This window comes from Anomalospiza imberbis, chromosome 15, assembly GCF_031753505.1.
Source record: "Anomalospiza imberbis isolate Cuckoo-Finch-1a 21T00152 chromosome 15, ASM3175350v1, whole genome shotgun sequence".
Classification (NCBI taxonomy): domain Eukaryota; kingdom Metazoa; phylum Chordata; class Aves; order Passeriformes; family Viduidae; genus Anomalospiza; species Anomalospiza imberbis.
This window is the reverse complement of record NC_089695.1, coordinates 468702-489059: the sequence shown is the minus strand read 5'-3', so window position 1 is coordinate 489059 and position 20358 is coordinate 468702. Positions and strand designations below refer to the sequence as shown.

Sequence of the window (20358 nt, the reverse complement as noted above, 5' to 3'; positions counted from 1 at the left end):
CCAGGCAATCTTGATGCATCATTTTTGTACTGGAATGATTATGGCACTAAAAGTGTATCACAGCATCATGGAAGAAATCTCCGAGGTTTTGCTCTCCTTCCCCAGACAGTAAGCCCCAGTGGGCTGGTTAATAAGAATGCATTCATTTACCTAGCCACTTCTCTTTTCCTATAATGAGTTTGCTTTTATTACATGCACATGCTTAAGAATATGAGTTAACAACTGAACAAAATTTGTATATTTATATAGAAGGCTTGTTCTACATTTCCATTAGACTCTTCACCGTTGTCCGAGCTGCCAGCAGGACCCGTATGTAAGAATTTACAGCCGTGGGGGCAGCATGCCATCTGCTGCTCTCCAAGCTGCTACAGCAGCACCGGCACGGCAGCACCCAGTGCTGCCTTCTGCTGCCTCTAAGCTGCAGAGTGCACTAAGCCTGCCTGATTGTAAATGTTTACAAAAGCACCAAAACAGGGAGCTGAGATGCCTTCACACACAGCATTTGTTAGACAAGCTGGCAAATACTGTGCTCCACACCATGGGAATCTACTCCTGCAGATGAGGGGCTGCTGTACCAGGCCTGATAGAACAAAACAAAAACTTGAGTGTGAACTAAAGGATATTGGTAAATAATGTAATCAAACCACTGGAAAAAAAAACCATTTTGAAACTGCATTTGCAATGAACTCTAGGGGTCAAGAGTGGGGCTGGAATTCGGGAACATCCTTTGAATGGTCACACACCAGGAGAGCCTTGAAGAACTCCTGTCCCAGCGTGGTTCCATAGGAGCACATGCCAGGGGCAAAAGCAGTGTATGAAATACGATTTATCACCAAATTGATTCATGTCCACTGATGGGGTGGGGGAAAAACAGAGACAATGAATCAACACAAAACTGTTTTCTTAAATTCACCCTACAGTGTTTCACCACATCCTTATAGTACAGTTTATTTCTTTCTGTTCCAAGTGTTCTCCAATAAATCAGTTGGAAACGTTAGTCAGCATTTTCCTCAGTAATTAACCATTTCACCCTCCCTATACAGTGCAGTGGCAGACCCAGGCTTGTGGTCACTCGCAGCACTCTGCTGAGCTGGCAGAGGGTCAGCTTGGACATTTTTCCTACTGATAACAGAGCTCCAGGTGCTTAAATATAAATAATGCAATGTCCATTTTTGCTTGCTGCTCCATACACACACATATGCTTCCTCCAGCTCTCACTAAGGATGGATATAAAAAGCTTGGGATACAATCTCCTACCCAACCCCTCAGAACACACTGTACTCTTCAGGCAGTTACAGCCCCATCAGGCAGGATAATGGCTGAAACAGAAACCCTCAATATCGGATAAAGGGAAAAGAGTAATTATAATGGTATAATCAAATAATTTAGGAATAAATGAATAAAAAATTATAATAAAGAGAAATTACAGATCAGAATGACAACTACTGTAGAGCCACACTGCCTTTGAAGTGCCATCAGTAGGAATTTTGCTCATGAAAATACCTGGAGCACCAGTACACTTTTACAGGGTACCTCCTGTTCCTTAACATTAGAGAGGTCCACCAGATTTTAAAATAACAAGTCAGCTTTGACAACTGAAAGGAACACATTGCTTTAATGGAAAAGTAAATCAGTATAGTGCAAAAATTTCTTTTTAATAGTAAGTGAGAAAGTTGAAGTACATTTCAAACCTGAAGAGGTAAAAATATTCTGGAGATTGGGACTGTCCATCAGAAAGCAAGGAAGTTGTGCTACACAAGTGAAGCCAAACCTCAGTCACTGTCACAATTCTTGCTAAAGGTTTGCTTGAGGCTCCAACAGAATTCTTTCTCAAGATCAATTGATCTCATCTTACTGACATTCTCTTTATAACATCTACATTATGACTGTCCCCTACAGTTAAGGTGAATTAACTGCTGCTTCTTCAAAAATGCATCTTACTTTTCCTTCTCCGCATTTAAAATGCAGAAAAGCCAAGTAATGTGAGAAATACAGTGGAAATCACATAAATGAATAACTGTCAAAAGAACAGAACTATTAAAAGAATAAATCTTGTGTACCCAGCTGTGAAATATAACACAATATAGCAGAACCCAGCTAAATGTTTGAAATAAAAATTGAAATGCAAAGTAACCTAAAATTGTTTAATGAACATTGCTGCTAAAATATTAACTCCTTGCATGCCAAAACTCAAAAGCTTACATGGTAGGAAGCTGTAAGAGATGGTCTGAACTTTCCCTAATCTGCATCACGATCGTCGCAAGGACAGAGACTCAGACCCTGAAGACCCTGACAGGAGCTCTGGCCTGGTTGAGGCGGATGCTTGCTAAGTGATTGTTTGCAGGCGTGTTTGCTGTGCTGCCACAGTGCACTGCTTCGAGCAGGGACTGACAAGTAGCAGCTTGCTCTGTACACTTACACCTGCTGCATGGAGCAAGGGGGCTCATCACAATAGCCTACGGATTTCCTCACCTCTTGGCCAGATGCCACTCGCTTTAGAGAAAGACTATAAAATAAAGCAACTTTCTGAGGGAACTTTGATGATTTCCCAGAGAATGAAGACGAATCTATTGGCTGGACCACAAGGATTTCATCTCTCTATTGGCAGCTATACCCCCCCTTATCTCTCTCCTTTACTTTGTTTTCTTTATATCTCTCTCTCTTTCCTCTGTCACATAATTGTTGTTGTTGGCACTCAATAAAAGTACACTACTGTGATTAAGCTGAAAGTCTCCTTTGCTGTGTATCTTTTGCACTCTGAGATTGGTAAAACGAACCATCACGACCCCACTTGTACTAGTGGATCATGACATTAAATTGGTGTCACAAACAGGATTCCTGCTAGACAGAAGGGGTTCAGGTTCTGTATAGTCTGTAACAGGGGTTCACTCCAGCCACACCTAGCCTGCCACTCCAAAAGAGTGAGCGGTGTCTAGAAAGCAAGGGAGGTTGTGGATGCCAGCCTGGTCAGGGAGAGAGAAACCGCAATCGTTTCTCACAGTGGCTTGTGGGAATTTTTAGGGAGCTGTAGGAATGTGATAACTTGTTAGTCTAAACAATCTGCAGGTGGTGTTTTATCACCTTGTTTTCCTGTTCTTCTCAAGGACAGTGTGTGAGAAAGATGTTTTTATTAATTAACCAATCAAATAGAATGTATTGTGTCAGCCTATTTGAGCAAAAGTTTTCTTTCCATAAAGGCCTTCTTTTCTTCCTTTTTACGCCACGTCCTCGTCTGTTCTTGTGTCATTCTTGGCGCAAGGGTGACAGGGGGTGACTCAAATTTCCCGCAAACTGCACACGCCTAGGTGAAAAAGCACCCACACTCGTTTCAAGGCTCTGTTTTCAGAAATTCACAAAGGATCTCCTAGTGCAAAAGGCGAGACTATTTTGTTTTGTTTTTGTTGTGTGTACAAATTTTGACTGCTTGGTGTAGCAGAGACAACCAGAAATTTATACTGAAGGAATACCTCCCAAGCAGCTTCAGTCTCTTCACCCACACAGGGAAGTGAAGGAAGACATAGCGAAAGCTGTGTGGTTGTGTAACTTAAGACTATACCTCCCTGTAGTAGTTTTCTGGCCTCTTAAAAAATAACTGAAAGTCCCCTTTGCTGTGTGTCTTTTGCACTCTGAGATCGGTAAAATGAACCATCACGAACCCTGCTTGTACTAGTGGATTGTGACAGAAGCCTGACTAGATGAACAGTAAGTGGTTCCCTCTCTCTCCATCCAGTCATTTTCCCCCAGCTGAGCTCAAGAGCTTTTATGGGTGACATATATTGGCAGGTTCCTTTCAGCACAGGCTGAGTTCAAATGATGTGGCTTTCAGCTGTGCTGAAGCTGGGTTCTCACACTCTGATCCAAGAACCACAGAACTGCCAGTTCTACTTCTTCATTTTTGTACTGGGGTAACTGAGTGTCCATCAAAGAAACTATCTGGAAAACTCTTAATGACACAAACAAACATTTTCAGGAAGAATTCTGAAATGAAAGTATATTGCCACAGCCAATCTCTTTAGGAACCCATCAGCTATTTTCATTGACCCAGCTTTAAAGTTCTTCTAAGGTTTTGTGACAGCTGCAGCTGGTCTGTAAGCTACACAGACAGATTGGCCGCAACAGACACCACCTGGACCAGCCCAGCTCATTAGGGAACAGGAGCGAACAAGTGCCTGGGTAAGACAATGATAGGCTGGATTCAAACGCAAACAGGGGACCCTGGCCAATCCCTTTGAACCACAAATGCACCCATTCCATTGGCCAGCGAGCTGGGTGGAGCTAAGACTCCAACCAATCAAGTGCATAAGTGTGGGAAATTCAAAGCCCCTCTAAAAGGGAGCGCCCAACAATGAACCCTGGCCATGTGCACTTCTGTCACATGCCTGTCTCCAACATCAGCGACAAGATTTCATTTTATTTAGATGCTAATTACGCTAATTGGCCATGATTAAACATAAACATCAACATAATGTTATTCTAATTACTTTGTCATTTGAAATTCCCTCAGATGTATGTGTTATACCGTGGTGAATTTGTAAAAGTGCTTTGTTTTTTTTTTCCTTGGAGCATCCCTTTCATACTGAAAGAAACAGAAGTTTGAGAAACAGAGAAGAAGTTTGTTTCTTTTCATACTGAAAGAAACAGAAGTTTGAGAAACAGGGGTCTCAAACTGCAGGTGCAGAAGAGCATTTTGTGTTCCCTGGACACTGAAGCTCTTGTACTTAGAAACAAATTTACATATGTACCATATAGTGCAGCGTCACCATCAGTCCCCCCTCCCTCCACTTCTGTCTGTCCTAAAACATCTGAACCAATGATTTTTCTGCCCTAAATCCTTACTGTAATGAACAAAGTTTCCAGGTCTTCCCCAAAGAGGCGGGCAGGGCCTTCCTAGTTCCCAACACTGGAATGACTGCTGGCTACCGATATTGAAATGTTAATTAGTTAATTGCTGTATGTTTTCTCTAAACCACCCAAAGGTAACCTGCCTTCCCCCCCACTACACCAACATTTTGGGACTAAGATGCAAATAAGAAAACCCCCTGGGATCATGGGAGTATTTTTTTTTGGGATAAAGACACCCCTAAATAAAGAACTAAACACAGTAGAGGGGCCTAGACAAATGCCCTAGCCGAGGAAGAGGTAAACACATCCCCTGATCGACTTTTGTCTGTCACCATCACCTAAAGCAACTACACTAGGGTGAGCTGGGGCAAGTGGAGACGGAAGAGACAGAGACCCTGCCCTGGGGCTGCCACCAGGGAAGAAGTGGGGACAGCTGTTGTTCTGGACTCCAGCAACAGACTCTGCACTCCACGCCTCCTCACCCTTTGGCCACCGGTTGTGCCACAGGGAAGAAGAAGGGACAGCTGCTGCTCTGGACTTCAGTGACAGACTCTGCACGCCTCCTTCCTTTCGGCCACCTGGAAGAGCTACAACAACAGGGGCGAGCTCCGTTTGGGACCCCTGCCCAGCTGATCTTTTTAATAAAAGACCTGAACATTAATAAAGGCATAAGCCCTGTTCATTTTACTTACCTAGTAAATATTTACATAGTCTCAGGATCGAGTTCAAAGAATCAATTTCAGTCTGTGTCAGCCGAGAAAATTTAATTAATTTTTTAAAAGGAATATTCCTTAATTTTACCTCATGAGCTCTTCTGCTATCTATTCCTTGAAATCCAAATTCCCTAGCAATTAAAAAAAATTAATTCTCACTTTTTGCCAGATCTGATATATACTTAAAACCTTTCACTTTTAATAAAAAAAATAGTGGAAGATTGCTAACACCATAGAACCCCAGGGTAGATTAGGAAGGCAAGAAACAAATGAGAAAATGTAAAGCTTTTTCTCCACTTCTAAGTTGCATGTAATTTTTCATGTGTTAGCTAGTGGATGGAAAAGAACGGGATCAAACATGTACAAAGATTAAAAAAGGTTTTGCTAGAAGAAATTGGTCATTCACAATAATCCCCAGCTCATTGCAAAAGGAAGACTCTAGTATGTACAATTTTAAATCTAGAAACTTTCTTATTTCAAGCTCTAGTCTAAAAAAAAGGCTAAATTTCCAGTTGTTGACCAGCATCTCCTCTGCACTTCTTCATCCACAATAATTAAAGGAAGTACTACAGAAAACAGCAACCAGAACTCACAAGTAATAAAATTTACACTTGCGGAACACACAAATGAAAGCCCTTCACCCCTCCTGCCAAGGCTCTGGAGAGATTACAGACTTAATTACCACAAAATGTTACAGAGAGGATGAGGGAACTGCTCAAGGAGAAAAACACCTTCCCTTGGCCTGATTTGACAGTGCTGCCTTACCACAAGAATTTGTCTTTCTTCTTGGTTTCTCCTAGTTCAATAAAAAAAATTCTTTTATCAAATACTGAGATGGTAGGGCCCAGAAAAACTGAGATACAATTAACTTAAGAAAAACATTTAAAAAAAAGACAAGCTCAGAATGTATACAGCCCAAACTTGACGGCAAGACATAGAGAGATGGCAGAGAGATGGAGAGACAACAGGAGAGACATGGAAGAAAGAAGACTGGAATTTTTGTCTTTCAACTTTTTTTGGTCACTGGAACTTAATTGGCTACCATGTAATCCATTTAAGCACAGAATTCATCAAGTCAGAAAAAATTAGGGGCAATTATGTGAGCAATTAAGGTTCAATAATGAAAAGACTCACCTCCTTCAAAAGAGCACACAAACACCGGCATGTCCTTCAAAGAGGTGTCACGAAATGAGGCAGCTCTTTTAAAAGGCTTTGCTGAAGTTCTTGAATAATCAACCTAAGAAAAGTAAGGACAGAACAATGTTCCTTCCTTGCTAAAACTAGATGGATATTTGGCAGATTAATCATTTGACACCGGAAATGAAAAGTATGGCCCAGCACTAAATGCAGGTCTCATCAGGTTCCTGACTTGCCTCATTTTTTTCCTTCAAGGTTGTTCCCCTTTCTGGATGGACAGGTCTGAGCACTTCCTCAGGTGAAGATGCAGGCAAAAGAAACTCACAAGCATAAATACAACTGGCTGTTCATTTTGCTTTACGAGTTCTGGTGACTGTGATGAGAGAACTGCTGTGTGCGGTACTGGGCGAGTCCCTGCACTAAGAGTTTCCTGTGTCTATATGTATTTTTGTCAGAGAAGAAAGGTGCTTTAATCCCCTCATGGCTAAGAAATATTTCTCATGAAAGGCTTTACCAGCATCCCTTGCAGAAGAAAAAAACATGCTTACCAGATCCATTTCCTGAGTCAGTTCTGAGAGAACCATTCCTGTTACACAATGGTCCACAATGCCCTATGGGGGAAAAAGACAGGATTGCTCAAACATCAGGCTTTGCAGTTACCATTTTCCAGAATTACTAGAATCAGACTGTATTTAATATTTTCCAACATTTCTAGAATGAAGAGGAATTGTTAGGCTGAGACTTCCTAAGATGTTTAGAATGCTTTCGTGCCAAATTCTATCAACATTAATGGAACTAGACCTTCATATTCCCTAATTATCTCTGAAAAAACCCTCTCATCATAAATTTTAAGAATTGTCTGATAACAAAAATAAATCTGAAAACAGACTCCAAGGAATTGGAGTCTAGAGATTCACTTCTACACTTTTCTCAGAGGTTTCAGAGGTTCAGTATTCTAGCATTTGAAAGGCAATCTGCATGAAATTGTAACCATTAGAAAAAATTAAGCTGTGCACGAATGAAAAAGATCAGAGGGCACTCTCAAAAATACATGCTACTGATCAAAAAAATTAGTTATCTTCCCTCCACAGTAGTTTACAAAGCATTGGTCTGAAGTGAATGATACATTCCATCTCTCAGAACATCTGTCTAAAAAGTGATGCAGGGGGTGTTCAGTATTCCACATGCGGATACAATTTCATCATCAGGGCTTAAGACCCTTGGAAATTTTTAAAATCAGATACAATGCAGAATTGTGCAATTAATTAACATTTAACTGTCTTCATTCAGCTATGCCAAAGCTTTTCTAGAACAATTAAATCTGCTCCTTGCTAAAATAACTAAAACCAGTTGCCTCAAAATCAATTAGGTCTTGCCATTTAATGCGAGAAAGATCTCTGTGTACTTTTACAGCTGCAGTTTGCAGCCTCAGCTCTCCTGGTGTCCAAAACACTAAGTCATACTTTTCAATATTTTCCTGCTATTTGCTGCAATCACACTCCTTTTTACAACTCTGAACATCACCCAGAGTTCAACTAATGAAAAAATCTGGCTATTTATCAAGAGGCCTCATTTTTCACTGTCCTCTGTTTTGTACTGCCACTTGCACCAAAGCACATAAGGAGAGACCATTTAGGGTCAAAAGTTACATGGCTGCCCTATCTGCCTTTTACATTTCACATTCTGTGAACAGTCCATTGGAATATTCCTTAGATCACACAAACATGCAAAAAGGGAAAATGCACCCTTCCCTTCACTAGGTGTGAAACACTGTGTGCATAATTATGAAGGGAGCTGGGAAAAGAACTGCAGACCTGGCTGTTAATCCCTTTCCCAGTATTAAATCACACTCAAATTCACACTGGATGAACCTCAATCCGGAATGCTAATGTATTTGAAACTCTCATATGCTAATTATTACATATATTAGTATTGCTTAGGGATTATTTCTTCAGTTTTTATATAAAATTTAATTCACTAGATCTATAGTTTAATTTTCTTTTCTGCAGAAATTCTTAATTTAACTAAAGAAATGTCTTACAAAACTATATTTTGTATTTGAATCACTGTTTTTAATGAGCTGCACACTGAAGAGTCACACTGCAATCATTTTAATAATAAATGCAAACTCCAATTACAGTACATTCATAAAAATAACTGCAAAACGGTGGAGAAGTGTACTTGAGTTTGTTTTTAATAAACAGATTATTGCAACTTATCTTTTATTAGACATTCCCAAAGTAATTCAAAAAGTACATTAACTTGAACAGTATTACAAAGTAAGACTGAAAAGCAAATGAGAACCTCACTGGCAAGAAATGAAAACTGTTAACTTTGTACTTCCTTGCTGAGTTACCAGGATCACCAACACATACACACATGGATCTGGATCATGCTGCAAGTAAATTGCCAAATAGCTTAAATTTTCCCATTGCTTTTTCTCATCAGAAGTGGAGAAAGGCTTAACCTTCACACAGACGTATCAGAAATGTGTTTCTACAGGAGCTGAAGAAAAATGAAGGCATTAAGCAGAATGGCTTGATAAAAAGGGCTGCTATTTTACAACCACACTATAAAGGAGCGCTCTGAAAAAGAAAAACAAGAAAAAGCCATGACAGCACTATGAATTCTGTAAGGCATCAAACCCCACAACCTCACACAGGCAGCAAACCCACTGTGGTCCTTCCCCATGGGACAATCTGTTTCAAGCAATGCACTTCACACTTTTTCCACCCCAGTATGAAACCAAAGAACATAACATGCCAATAACTATAAATGAAGAGGTCCAAACAAAAAAACCTAAAAAAATGGCAGAAGTGAACAATTGTTTCTTACTGCCAAAACTTTTTTTTTATATCAGCAATAATGTCTTTGAAGATGAGCTGATTTTTCAGCACATTAAGCCATCCTAATTTTGTAATTTTAGAAATGACATGAATAAGAGGTTGATGACAAAAAGAACAAGTTTGGGTCGAGAAGCTACATAGTTCAGAATGTAATTTCCTGTAATGAAGCATTTTAAGATTAGCAATGCAAGTTTTCTATAAAGAATATGAGCTTAACAGTTCTAATAGAAACTTAAGCCATGGATTTTTTTTTAAGAATTCCTATGGTTAGTACAATATTTAACATTAAATCACTAAATAGAGGTAAACATTTAGCAACACAAAGTACATTACATACACAGTCATTATTCTAGGACACATGACAGCAGTTTTTGAATTCATAGAATACTGGCAGGTAAAACAGTAATAATTCATTCTGGTCCCATACAGTGGGCACTGATTATTTCACTCTGGAACAGCAGCTCTCACAGCCAACTGTATTCAAGTTTTTACAGACAAGAATGCCTATGAATGTTCTCAATTCAGTCTTCATCTTCCCACCTAGTAATGGACTTTGCAGTGGTACAAATCCTGCTCTAACTAGCTTCAGACACCTCCTTTGCTCAAACCCTTATCGACAGCTGAAAGGTGATTCCTAATTGTGTCAACAGAGATTGTTCAGCAGTCAGAGAGATGCGGGCTGCTTTAACTGATTTGGGAGTAGAAATAGACCTGAACAAGAAGTGCTCTTTGATCACAAAGAGCAGGAACTTTTTCTAAGAAACAGATTTACATCCTAATGGAAAACATTAGGTACTATTCCCCACCCCGCCACCCCCCCCCCCACTTGTCATATTCTCATAACACTCAAGAGTAAGCTGAACAAAATTTTGTGGGTAGTTCTAGTCCCACCTCTCCAGCTCCCTGAAGTCTCCTAGCAGCCTGTCAAAGTACCAAGAACCAGAAATGCTGGAGGCCCAGCTCTGCAGCAGTCCACCAGGCAGTCAGCAACGGAGCCAAGCAAACTGGCAGGAAACCAGGGAGGCTCCTAATTGAAGCTTTGCTGACATGGAAAAATTCCCACAAATGTTTTGACTTTAAACACTTGCTGACTGAAAACACTCTATTAAGAAAGTTCAACCAGCTCTACCCAAGAGCAACTTGACAGGCATAACTCCTGAATTGCCATAGTTGAAGGGAAAAAAAATTAAACTTAGTGGTCCTTTTATGCACCATGCCTTGCACTCAAGTATTTAAATAAATGCCAAAAATTACCTCTCCAAAGGCTGCCAGAGCCTTTCTGCTAGCAGTGGAGCAAAGCCGCAAGGGATACCGGGCACATTCTTGACACCTCAGTAGGTGTCTCCCGAAGCCCTTTCCCGTCCCCGCTTCCTTTCCCCGTCGTTCGAGGCCGTTTCAGTGGCTGATGTTCATCTCGGACAAATTCTGCAGCCTCTGGTTTTCGGGGAAGAAGTAGCGCAGGAGCCCAGCACTGCCTTCAGGGAGCAGCGGCACGGAGGAGCAGGGGCGGCTGCTTCCCCCCGGCGTGGAGCCGCCGTGCTCCCAGCTGAGAGGAGAGAACTGGGAGCAGGGCGATGGGAGCACAGGAGCGCCGTCGGTCCGGCCCCGCACAGCATCCCGGCCCCACGCGTGTCCCGCCCCCGTAGCACAGCCGGGGCCGCCGGCTCGGCTCCGCTGGCCCCGGCCCCGCCGCAGCTGCTTGGGCAGGGCGAGGGCGGCTCCCGGGCACCTTCGGCCCCTCTGCCCGGCCGGCCGTGCGCATCCCATGGCCCCTTGCCCCGCACCACCTGAGCGCAGAACCGCGGACCTCAGCACCGCCCTCCCTCCTCCCCCCGAGCTCTGGCCCGTCCCCACGGACGGCTCCGCACCGCCCGGCGCGCCCCAGCAACCAGCCCAGGTCCCGCCAGGCGCACCCACCTGGACGCGCAACGCGTCCTTCCGAGCGGCGCACCCTTCCGAGAGGGCACCCTTCCGAGAGGGGCACCCTTCCGAGAGGGGCACCCCTCCGAGAGGCGCACCCTTCCGAGCGGGCACCCTTCCGAGAGGCGCACCCTTCCGAGCGGGCACCCTTCCGAGAGGCGCATCCTTCCGAGCAGGCGGGCCCTGCGGGGATAGAGGCAGAGCCGGGGCTGGCCGGGGGTGCGCAGTGCGCGGGCCGGGCGGGGCGGACACGGGCGAAGGCGGTGCGGGGGCGGTGGGGACACGTGCGGTGCCAGCTCCCCCTGGACCAGTGCGGCTGGAGCCTCGCGATGATAAAGGGCCTGAGCAGTTGATGTTTCCCTGTGGGCTTTATTGCCCACATTGCAAATATTCCCATGTGAAGCCCGGTAGCACCAAAGAAGGGGCCCACACTGGTAGAATGTTTCTGGAAATGGAAATTACTTTAGACCTGTAAGGAAAACATGAACTGGCTGTATTTGTTGCTGTGTCTTCAGCAGTGAGATCAAGAAACAATTATTATGACAATTTAATCAGGATAGGAAGAGTGGTTTCTTTGTACATGAACTATCACAGTTGAATCACTGAACCATGTGCTTTTATACAAAAAGTCTTCATTAATTATTTGTCTGAAGGAAAATTATGGAAATGGGGTAAATAAATAAATAAATAGTTCTAGAGCAGAGTCTGTGGATAGCATATGTACAAAAGTGTGATTGAGAGCTGGGCCATCGTAGCATGGGTCCCCGCTGGGTAATAATTAGCACTGACTCCATGATTCCAGAAAGCTGATCAATTACTTTATTATATTATACTATCCTACACTTCTGGTAATCTGTTATTTTACAGTTGGTTCTTCTGTAGTAGGTTTTAATATTCCTTGTTACAAGTTTGTAATGGTTCAGTCTCTGTACCTCATTTGGCTTCCCTAAGGGTTCAGTCCTGAGTTGTTTACCACAGCTTTCACCGCCAAAATGTATGTCAATCCACATGTCAATCTGCCTGTATACCTCCCTTGTTCCCTTGTCTCACACCAGTCTGTCAAAGATAGCACACTCCTTTCGTTCTAGAGTCTTCCCAGTCTTTCATTCCTTCCTCAGGGCAGAATTGGGTTGTGGGGTTTGCTCCCTCCCCATGTTGGCTTTTACTGGGGAGCCCTTACCCTGCACCCCTCCCCTAATGCCCTCCTATTGGTCAAAGTTTGTGTCCTCCCCATGTTCCCCCCATTCCTATAAAAGTAGCCCCTTCAGGTTTAGATTTGGTTCACTAGCTCTGCCCTGACTTTGACATTAAATGTTTGGAGACTCAGACAAGTGTCCCTCCCTTATTCCTTTGCCTCGGTGTCCTCATGCCCTGTGCCTCTGCTGTGCTAGCCACGCCACAGCAATCACCACCACCCGCGACAGTCTCGGCAGAGACTCGCGGGTGGCCACGCGCATGTCTGCCCTGCGGCCACAAGTGGGACAGCGAGCCGGCGAGCCTCCAGCCCGTGGCCGCCAAGAGCCAGGCGTATATACTATTAATAAAAAGCTCGTTGCCCTTGCCAACAGTCTAACACAACTTTGACCAGACTGGTCAACTGAATCCAAACACCATCACCAGTGGCCAATCAAGAAATCACCCTTCGGTAAACAAATCTCCATAATACATTCCACATGCTCACAACAACAGGTGCAGCAAGTGAAGATAAGAATTGTTTCTCATTCTTTTCTCTGATCTTCTCACAGCCTTCCCCAGGACAATGTCTGAGAAAGTTGTGCCTGTTGCTCTCTGTGGAAAGAGCTGCAGCAACAATTCACCCTTTTGTGTTTAAAGAAAAAAGGAGCTGTTTGTAGTCCTCTACAGGGCCCTTTGCAGGAAGGAGAACAAATACAGCTCAAGAGGTTCCCCCAGCAATTTGCTGGTTGTCAATCAGAACTTCAATCAGATGCTGACTTAGAATGGCCAGGGAGATAATTTACCTGTAGAATATCTGCTTCTATCATATAATTAAGACAAGGTTTACAATATTAGAAAACCAAACAACAATGCAATGAATGATCATTGTTTCAAAGTCCAAACAGCTGAGTTTCAGGAGGTCTATTGACTGGAGGTGTTGATCTTTGATATCCCTGAATGTCCGTCTTGGTTCTGAAACAGAGAACTGCTGAATCCTGAAACAGAGAACAGCTGAAGAAAGTTACTAACAACTATTAGATATCTGAAGAAAGTTACTAACAACTATCAGATATCAATCATATGAATGCATATGATCAATATCATGTGTGACATTATCTAATTATCAGGCACTATGGCACTGTCATCCCAGAGTCTGCAACAGCTGAAGAATCTCAGATCAGGAGAGTTGGAAATCACCTCCAGATCATGATTTTCCAAACTCCCTTTAAAAGTAGGCTCAACTCTCATATATATGGGTGGTCAAATTGCCAAGCCAAAATTAATTGAATCCTTTGGATGCAGAAAACATCAGGGTTGATGGTCAATCATCCCGATCTAGCTAGAGTCAGGGCCTGGCCACAGCCCAAGCTCTAATTGGAGGGTTTGCAGGATTACCTTTTCTGTGTAAAACAATTATCAAATTCAGAGACACTGAGAAATTCTCTGGAATGCCATGGCCGCAGCCTTTAATTCAACCATTTGGGCCGAGGTTGACTCATGGCCTTCCAGTACATTGAGCAGTCAGTGAAGACGATATCTCTTTCTACCTTATTTTTTTTTCCCATCGTCAGAAGGTCAGCAGCGGCGGCAGGCCCATAGGACCCGGCCCCGGTGGGTGGGCCAGGGACCCAGACCTGGTGGGCGGGGTGGGGGACTCGGCCCCGCTGCCGATCCCAGATTCATTCAGCTCGTTCCCTTCCCCCAGCTTTGCACTGGTGTCACTTGGGGCCCTGGATCTGAGGTCCCGGGGACAGCCCCTGCCCATCCCCAGATGGGCGATTCTCTTCCGCCCTCTCCTTCACTGCCCGCCCCCACCACGCTGCCAATGTCTCGGCACTCCCGCCAGCGTTTCGCTCTTCTCCCACCCCTCCCGGCCACAGACCAAGCCACAGCCTCTCAGGAACCCGCTCCTCCTGCCCTGCGAACGAGAGCGGGACACACGGGGTGCCCAAGGAACGGCAAGGAAGGTTCTAAGTTCCAGGGCGATGTTGATCTTCAGATTCCGCGGCACGGTCACGCCGCGCCCAGCTGCGAGGGCATACCCTTGCTGAGGGACAGGCTGTCGGTGCTCGCTCCTGCTGTCCATGTTCCCGGGAAACCCAAGGGAAACCCAAGGGAAACCCAAGGGAAACCCAAGGGAAACCCAAGGGAAACCCAAGGGAAAGGGTGGGGCAGCTGGGAGCGGCAAGGCGGGCTGGGAAACTTCTTCAGCGCCACAGCTCGCGTCCCGGACGGGCGCCGGGCTGGCTGGAAGCGGTGGAGCCAGCGGGGGGCATCCCCGAGCAGCGCTACGGGTACCGCTGCCGATGAAGCGGCTGCCGGCTGCGGTGCAGGGGGCTGGATGTGCTCTCCAGCGCGGGAGGGCCGGCCGCTGTCGCGGAACCGGCTGCCTCCCTTGTCGGCGGCGGAGGCGGCTCCGCCCCCTCCTGCGGTGCAGGGTGGGGGAACCCAGCGGCGGGGCCGATCCACACGCCGCGCGGGAAGGAGGAGGAGGAGGAGATGGTCCCTCTTGCGGTGGCGAAGGCAAAGGGACGGGAGCGACCGCGGCTCCGATACGAATAATTGCTGACCGAGAAGGTGGAGCCGCTGAAGGCTTCGGTCCCTCTGGCGCATGCGCCGGGAAGTCCGGAGCGAGCTGCTCTGAGGTCAATGCCGCCCCCCTGCGCTGTGGCGGGGAAGGAACCAGCGGGGCTGTCCGGGAAAGGAACCAGCGGGGCTGTCCGGGAAAGGAACCAGCGGGGCTGTCCGGGAAAGGAACCAGCGGGGCTGTCCGGGAAAGGATCGGGCCCCGGCTGGCCGCGGCGGAGAGGCCGATGGCCACCCGCCCGGGGGAAGTGCTCCTCCAAGCCCGACTGGGACGTCCCTGCCGAGGTGGATTTGCTTTCCAGTGGGGTCTGGCCCCTCACTACTCTGCAAAGCATTAACCAGATCGGCAGTAGTCAAGGTATTCTCCCACCTCGCCTGAGTTTCCCCAAAAGACAGAGACCCAGTGAGTCCCAGGCCCATGGATCCAGGGAGGATTCCTCACCCACAGGGAAACCATGAGTTTTTGCCCAACTGAAAAACCTGTAAAGAGCCTCTTCTGACACAGGGAGTCTGTGATGACAAATTAGAAGTTTCCACACTTCAAGGGTTGCCTCTTCTAACACAGAAAATAGAATACCCAGTTCTGCAGACATCTCTTCCCAACTGCAAGCTCTTCCCAGGTTATAGGCAGTGCTATTGTTGGAAGATCTTTTCCCCGCCCCAGCCTCTAGGCCACGGGGCCAAAATGCGGTCTGAAGGGACAAATCTTCTCCAGGAAGACACGGGGAAAGGTTAATATTACCTTTCCGGGGAAGCAGAAGGTGTCTGGTTACGAGCGGGCTGCGCAGGGTGCTGCAGGTCCCAGTGAAATCCTGATTAAGTCCCAGCGGGTTCCCAGCGGGGTCGCAGTGGCATCTCCTATCCTGCGACTCCATCCAACGAAGGGCTGCCAGACATGATTTCTATGAGGGGTCAGCAGATACCCCCGTGTGCAGCCTCGGCTGTGAACTCGGCCGGATCCATTAGGGTCCTGGTTCACCACTTATCATAGCAGGGCATCCCCGACACAGTAATAATTAGCATTGACTCCATAATTCCAGAAAGCTGATCAATCACTTTATTATATTATACTATACTATCCTATTAAGAAAAAACCCGTTGCTCTTGCCAACAGTCCAACACAACTTTGACCAGACTGGTCAACTGAATCCAAACACCACCACCAGTGGCCAATCAAGAAATCGCCCTTTGGTAAACAAATCTCCATAACACATTCCACATGCTCACAACAACAGGTGCAGCAAGTGAAGATAAGAATTGTTTCTCATTCTTTTCTCTGATCTTCTCACAGCCTTCCCCAGGAAAATGCCTGGGAAAGTTGTGCCTATTGCTCTCCGAGGAGAGAGCTGCGTCAACACAGGGCTTCCTGCAGGATGAGCCAATTTCCAGCTTGTCTGGAGTGTGTTTGTTCCTGGCCAGAAATGTCTGTCCCCCTGGCCTGGATTTCCTGCCCAAGGTGACAGCTGGGCAAGGACAGAAGGGAGAGCACAAAGCTATTCCACAGGGCAGTCAGGAAGCCCACGCTGTGTTCAGCTGCACAGGGCAGCCCTGGCACCCGCTTTAACCATCACTTGAATCATTCAAATCCCTGGAACACAGATAATTGCCTTTCTATAGCCAATTTCTGTCAGCTATATCCTGATTATTTTAAGGGGAAAAAAATTGCTCCAGCTAAAGAATTAATGGATTCCTAGACTAATAGCTGACACAACTTGAACACAGCAAGTAATAATACTAGATTGTAAAAGTACCCCAACCTGTGTCAGGGTCCTGCCCAAAATACCTTCTGCAGTGGAATTTCTTTAATAACTTCTGTACAATTCTTTTTTCTTCACAAGGGAGGGGGAAATGATGCAGTGAAGATGCTTGTGTGACAGGAGGAAGCTGTGCCATGAAGTTCAGATGTGCAAGTCACAAAGTCTAACAGTCTTCTGTTAGACTTCTAATTGAGCTTCTAACTAGAAGCTCAATTAGAGCTTCTAGTTAGACTAATTGAGCTTCTAACAGCTCAATTAAAGAGGGCTTTAGGTCTGCTTTGCAAAATACAGTACCAAGACTAATACATCATTTTCAGCTCAAGCCTGGCTCATTTCCTGCTGGGTGGAATAAACCTCACTTCTTGAACTTGCTTGTTCTTTTGGGTTACGTGAGCAGATCTGTTGCTACAGGCAATGCATTCACAATGAGATCTATTCCAGTCTACTGCTTAGAGAGGACTGAACCTTCTCCGCGCTTTTTTAAATTTAATAATAAATCACTTGATTAAAGCATATACACAAAACCAGCCATTTGTGTCCCCTCCTACAAAAAAAGAAACTAAGAATTGTTCAAGGTGTCAGTATTCCTCTTTTTTTTTTTTGCATGACACTGATATTTTTCCTAAAACGCAATTTTCTTACTGAAAGGAATGGCTGCTAATTTACAAGAACTTATTAAAAGTATACAAAAATTATATATAGAGAGAAATGCAACGTATTTAATTTAGAATTCTTTGTTCTGGGACTGTTAGCTTTTCTTAAATAGACATACTCCATCAGGACAAACACTTGCTGACCGATACATGCTAGAATTCTGCTGCACATTTTCTCATTCAAACATTCTTTTCTTTCTGTTTTTCATTTTCCATTAAAAACAGCAAAAGGCCCTGAAGAATTCTAATTTTTTTCTATGGCTAATCATTTCAAGATTATTTTCTGTGCTGCATACTATATTATACCAATCTATATTGCCACAATTTAGTGATTACTTTAGTAATCTAATTCATTAATTTGCAATGCAGATCACAAGTGATCTTGAGAACATGTCTGCATATTAAATAGCTCCATAAAAAGTAATCAGTAATTTCTATCAGATAATTTTAAATTAATATCTAGTGGATAAGCAAAAAAAGTTATTAACATATCACTAAGAAGACCAGGAAGAGTCCATAAAAACAAAATCAGTAGGTAAATATGAAGCCACTTCCTATTCCTAATTAAAACTACTTAATATTTTTCAATAACACAATGAAACACTTTCTTCTCAGAAGCTGACAATACCCCATGAGACCTGAGATAAATTATTCTTTGGTTGTTTGCTGGACAGAGGTCAATAATATTTCAGGGCAAACAGCATCTATAGTAAACTTCTTAAAGAATTTCAAATTGAAAAGAAAAATCTTTCTCATAGCAAAAAAAAAAAAAAAAAAAAAAAAAAAAAAAAAAACCACAAATAGCACATTAAAAAATAATTTGTGAGGCAGTGTGTATGCATTAAAAATCCTACACAGTGTGAGTGTACAGTGCACTTAAAGGCTCCCTGTCCCTATGAATCCAGCTGGTGGTCAGCCCTGTGTGTGCAGGGATCACTGCACAGGGCTATGCCTCGGCCTAAGAAGCCTGCTCATTCCAAGGCTTTCCCTGCAGATGCCTGAGCTTCTGCTGCCTTAGTCCTGAATGTGTTCAGTAATTTACTGTTGTTCATTTGCCCTCAGCCAGTGGGAACCAGAGGTGTAAGTGCAGGGTTGGTGTTTTCCATTACCCATTAACTCAGAGCCAGCCTTCATAGAATTAGTTAAAAAAGCAATTGGAGAAATTTCTCAGGGTGCTCACTCAGCCCTTGGAAGTGCTGTACTTTTGACTCCAACTCCTTTGCTGTCTGGTTCATGGATCAGTTGGAACAATGTTCATGTGTTCTGGTGGTTTGCTGCTCTTTCAGCAGCCTGGCAATGCTGATGGCTGAGGGATAGGGGCAACTTGTTCACAGCCCCAGACAAAGGACAGATCCTGGCTCCGGAGTGCAATCCCTATGTGTTTGAAGGGCACACATCGAGCTACAAAGCAGTTGCTGCCTTTAAACTGCAGGAATGCCCACCAACCAGCATCCTCTTCAGGGGGAACATCCCAAACCCTGAAGTTCTCCGAGGCTGCTGGGCGGGAGCTATTGCTGTGGGCAGCAATGCAGGACCTGTTACAAGAAGGAGCCCAAAGGTGTGCTCAGAGGTTTGAATGCACAAAGAATCTTTTCTGGCTGTGTTTGAGTATTGGCTGTAAAACAGTAGTTACTGGCTTTAGACCACGATTTCTTCACGTATCTATTAACAGTAAACAAATGACACCACGCCCCGGTCGCAGGAGAAGGGGGTGGCGCAGGCTGCGAGCGAGCCCTGAGCCCGCTGTCCGCTCCCTGCCTCAGCCGCCGGCAGGCACAGGGCAGCGGCTCGGCCGCCGGCTGTGGTCCCTTACCGCATAAGAGTGGACCCATGTCGAAGGATCGAGGCGAAGGAAAGACAGAAGGATCATTGCTCGCGTCTCCGAGCTGTCTTTATTTCTCCTGGCGCAGGGTGCAGCACAGGTGACACACTTCAACAGGTCGAAGGGAATGCAGAGGCAAAGGGCGCGAAGTAGAGAAAAACAGCGGCTTTTAAAGGGAGGCTATCCCCAGGGGGAAGACAGCCTAACAACAAATCAAGGGCTAGATAGGAGGAGTATATATATGTATAGATAGGAGGTGGATATACGTAAACATAAAACCAATAGGGAAGGGGAAGGGGAGAGTGCATACTTAATATACCAATGAGTGAGTGAAAGGAAATATCATAACTGACAACGAAGCTTCTAGATAAATGGGTGTAGCAAATAATGACAGACAAGCTGCAGGGGCAGGATTTGGAGGATGGACAGGGAAGGATCTGGAAATAAGGGAGGCATACACCAGGACTGACATGGGGAAAGGCAGGAAAACAGGTGGAAAACAACTTTGGAGAGAGACTGTTAGGAAAACTGAACGGGGTGAATAGGGACAAAGCATTACAATTATTTTTAACAATTTCTTAAACAAATAAACTTCAAAATCCCACTACCACAAACAAAATCATCCCCCAAAAGACCGATAATTCACCTTTGATGAGACATGGAAAATTTCAAATGAGAAGGAAAATCCTGCTGAAACTTACAAAAAAACATGATAAGGAGATTAAAGACTGTTTTGCAACCTCTATACTTACTTAGGTTTATTGTCATGTGAACAATCTCTTGATATTTCTTAGTACTTTACAGAAAAAAAGAAAATTGATACAAAATAAAAATGTTGTTTAACTGGCATTATTGCTCAACGAATTAGAATGTGTGAAAGAAACTACAAGATAATTTAAAAATTAA

The 20358-nt window shown here is 44.6% G+C and overlaps 1 long non-coding RNA gene across 1 annotated transcript in view; it reads right to left on the bottom strand.

Moving 5' to 3' along the window:
• Window positions 1-11501, bottom strand: part of LOC137482848 (uncharacterized) — a 110627-nt gene extending 99126 nt beyond the window's left edge. Inside the window, exons 1-3 of the long non-coding RNA XR_011004246.1 lie at window positions 11456-11501; window positions 7241-7303; window positions 6690-6792 (exon numbers count right to left, since the gene is read on the bottom strand). This is a non-coding gene — a long non-coding RNA (uncharacterized lncRNA). The remainder of the gene's footprint in view (window positions 1-6689; window positions 6793-7240; window positions 7304-11455) is intronic.
• Window positions 11502-20358: the final 8857 nt, after the last annotated feature.